This window comes from Austrofundulus limnaeus, unplaced genomic scaffold (genome assembly GCF_001266775.1).
Source record: "Austrofundulus limnaeus strain Quisiro unplaced genomic scaffold, Austrofundulus_limnaeus-1.0 Scaffold117, whole genome shotgun sequence".
NCBI lineage: Eukaryota > Metazoa > Chordata > Actinopteri > Cyprinodontiformes > Rivulidae > Austrofundulus > Austrofundulus limnaeus.
In genome coordinates, this window is record NW_013952519.1 from 236,367 (window position 1) to 240,640 (window position 4,274).

Below are 4,274 nucleotides of genomic sequence, written 5' to 3' on the forward strand. Positions count from 1 at the left end.
TGAACCTACAGCGGGTCAATTAGTTCTTAAAATGATACTTTTAAGTTAATTTTATAGTTTTGTGATATTAATAATGCTAATGTATTGATAATTTTCTAGTTTTGATTTAAGTTTGCTTGTTTAGCGTTGTCACAGTTGCTAGGTGACAAGACATACGCCGGAGTAAGGAGGGGAGGCTAGACCGTCCAAATTCACAGCCTCTTTTTTTCCGGTCTTCCCGGTCTACTAAGGACCCGGCCCGCCGCGACCGGGTAGTCTGGGTCCTCCAGAGGACCCGGCCTGTCGTTTTGGACACAGCCATAATGTGGAGCTAAAGCTATCGCTAACATAGGGCTAATGCTAAAGCTAGTATGGTGCTAACACTGGCTGTGTCGAAAACGGTGGGCCAGGTCCTCCGAAGGATCCAGCCTACCCGGTCCAGGTGGGCCGGTCCTTGGTAGACCGGGAAGACCGGAAAAAAGCGTATGAATTTGGACGGTCTAGCCTCCCGCGCTTACCCCCGAGCAACCGTGATGACACTAAACAGAAGCAAAATTAGATCGAAAGTAGAAAAATATCAATATATTAGCGTAATTAATATCACAAAGCAATAAAATTAACTTAAAGGTAATATTTGAAGAACTAATTGACCCGCCTTAGGTGCATGTTTATTTTGCGTATTTTTTTCTTAAAATAATATTTAAAAACACGTCTATATTAATGATAAGTATTAAAACACAACCGCTAGAAATGTTTTATTTTTATACCGCTACATTCTTGTTTAAAATATATTCTTTTCTCTCGCTTCGTCCCCCGTTACTAGCATAAAAAATCTCCGGTCGGGCCACTATGCATTATGGGATACGGTGGGCCGGGAAGGATCCATCAGACCTGTCCTTCGATACGGGCCAAAGGAAGGACGCATTTCTCGGCCGCATCGGAGAAGTCTTCGGTTTTGGACGTCCTTCGTCGCGGAGCTGTGACGTATGCAGCCGACAAATTCGGCCTTCGAAGGACCCGTCCTGCTGTTTTGGACATTAATGTGGAGTTAATGCTGTCACTGGCACGAGGCTTACACTAATTCTAAGCTTACTTAAGACGAGCTTACGTTAACATGGAGCTAAGGTTAAGGCGGAGCTAACGCTAACCCAATGAACACATTGAATCACCTGAAATACCTCTATAAACATAATGTCTATATTCGTTATCATTAAATACAACAATTAATGCTGATTATTATTTTCGACAATGTTCCCCTAACCCTCCTAAGCTACACCTAATTTTAACAGAAGAATCAGACTTCTTCACTGGCGTCCATATTTCTTTTTCTCTCCCGTTTTTTTTTCCCTGAGGTGTTTAATTTCTGGCAAATCACATCACCAACCCTCTGTTGGGTTCTACGGCCCCATGATGCACTGTGGCTGTTTCAATCAAAGCAACAGATTTAAACGTCCACAGGACCTGTAACAGTAACGGCCTCAGTGGGAGATTTATACCCTTATTGAGAAAATTACATTCACTCCCTGTCCTCACGCTTTGGCATCCATTACAGCCGATTATTATGTCCTGAAGCTGCGCTGCTCCGTAGTAAAAGATTAAAAAAAGGAAAGCAGAAGTTTTGCCAAGATTAAAGCATAAATTGTTGTGTCCCTGCTGTTGCGAAACATTAAACTGCATCTAATTATTTTCTTTCTTGTCTTTGGGTCGTCTCTTTTTAAGTCCAGGTGAGCTTTTTTCTGTTGTTTAAAGGTAACTCCAACTAGCCATTATTTGATAAACATTGACTACAGGCTGTACTGTAACTGTAGGCTGTTCAGTTTATAAATAAATATAAAAGAAGTATGATAGATGTTATTTACGCCACAAATCATCGTAGGTAAAAGACGTGTACTGTGCCTCCAAGACTGTGAGCTCTAACTAGCTTGAACATTAATTCTGGACAGTGTCTGATGAGCAGCACTTTTAAATTAAACCAGAACATGTTGACAGAGAGGAGAAGGTAGAAATGACTGTCTGCAACTGAAAATGTGGCTGGAGGACAACAGAGCTGCTCCATGGAAGGAGAACCTCAGCTTAGCCTGTTAGCTTTTGTGTTAGCTCTTAAGTACACGGAGTGAGCTCTAGAGCTAATAATATAGTGTTAGCTCCCAAGCTAATATATGTGAAATGAGCTCTAGAGCTAATATATGAAGCGTTAGCTTCTGAGCTAATACATTAGAGTTAGCTATAAAACTAATACTTTAGTTTTAGTTCCTGAGCTACTATGTGGAATTAGCTCTAGAGCTAACAAATATAGCATTAGCTCCTCCTGAGATATATATGTGGAGTTAGCTCCAGAGCTAATAATATAGTGTTAGCTGCCAAGCTGATATATGAAGCATTAGCTCCAGAGCTAATGCATTAGAATTAACTTTAAAGCTAATAATATAGTATTAGTTCCCATGCTAATATGTGAAATGAGATCTAGAGCTAATATATGAAGTGTTAGCTTCTTAGAGTTAGCTTTAAAACTATTACTATAGTTTTAGTTCCTGAGCTACTATGTGGAAATAGCTCTAGAGCTAACAAATATAGCATTAGCTCTTAAGATATATATGTGGAGTTAGCTCTAGAGCTAATATTTTAGTGTTAGCTGCCAAGCTAATATGAGGAATTAGCTCTAAAGCTAATAATATAACATTAGCTCCCAAGCTAATATAAGATGAGTTAGCTCTAGAGCTAATAAATACAGAATTAGTTCCTGAGCTAATGGATGTGAAGTTAGCTCTAGAACTAAAAATATTGTGTTATCTATATTATTAATTAACTCATGAGTTTAAATTCTGTGATCATGAGAGAAGGCACAACTTTTTAAATTAAATTATTACATAAAGGAAACATATAATAGCCCAGAAAATTGCTTCATTTTGTCATCTATCAATTTCCTTCCTCTGTGATAAAAGGTCTACATGATGTTAGATTTAACACCTACTCACCAACTCTGCTCTGTGACTACCTTCCATTGCCGGCTACTGTATGCTCATTTTTTGTTGTAACTGACCCACCCCCTTCCCCATTACCTGTACCCACTTTATTTAGCCCTCCTGCTGCCCTTGGGTCAAAACAAACCAAGGTCTCATTTTGACCCGAGGCCAGCAGGAGGGTTAATCCTCAAACCGTTTTTATGACGTAACAACTAGAAAACCTCGGTGTCGACAGATACCAGAACAAATGTTTGGCGTTGTCGGTCGTAGCAGCCAGGCTAACAGCTGGGACAGCTATGGGAGCAGGTGATATGACGACACACACACACACACACACACACACACACACACACACACACACACACACACACACACACACACAGGACAAACCACTCTCATCAGTGAGTCTCTATAAATAATCTTCCAGCAATCTGCCTCTCCCTCCACTCTCTTATTAATTACTTTTACGGCCAAAATCAAACATCTGTCATGCTAGAATATACAAATTAATTATGCAGCTTCTCCCCATCAAGATCCATATAACATTGTTCCTGCGAGTCCCGCTGCCCTCAGAGGCACCGTTAGCTGAGGGGGGGAGGAGATAACTGCGCCGTCTCTGCAGGTTATTTTTGCTGAGAGCTCTTAGACGCAGCTCAACCAAACTGATATGAAACGTTCTGGGAATTAGCTTTTCTTTTTAACTGCAGAGATTACCTCAATTAAGACGACGCTGAATAATTAATTAAGTTTTTTGATTGGCCAGGTTGTCACTAACCGTGTTTCCATCAAGGCTTTTTGATGCGCATTTAGAAGTGTCACATTAAAAATGCGAAAAAAAGTTATATGGAAACAGCAAAATCTGGAAAAAAAATCCTCAATTTGGTAAAAAGTTTTTACGCTCGCTTGAGGTGGTTTTTGGATGATTCGCAAAGTAGTTAATGCACAAAACGGGAGATGGAAACACGTTTGCCTAATAAATTCTGATGTAGCGCATATTTATCTCACGTGACGTTCAGCTTTTTCTGCTTTCCTGCCTCGTCCCGGATGTTATCTTAAACGTGCGAAAACATGGCTGCGAACAACAACAGGTACGTGTGGACTGACGAAGAGACGAGAACATTTCTCTCTTTAATTTGGAAAACAAATGTCAAATTAGCCGTTAAGCCGTTAAATCGCTCCATTGTCCCGAGATGATTAGCCTCTGCTAGTTAGCAAGTTTCACTTCCTGTTTACTACCGCAAAGCTTGGCTCGACGTCTGACATAGTCACGCATTGCATAGCCTCGTCTGACGTAATCACGCATTGCATAGCCTCGTCTGACGTAATCACGCA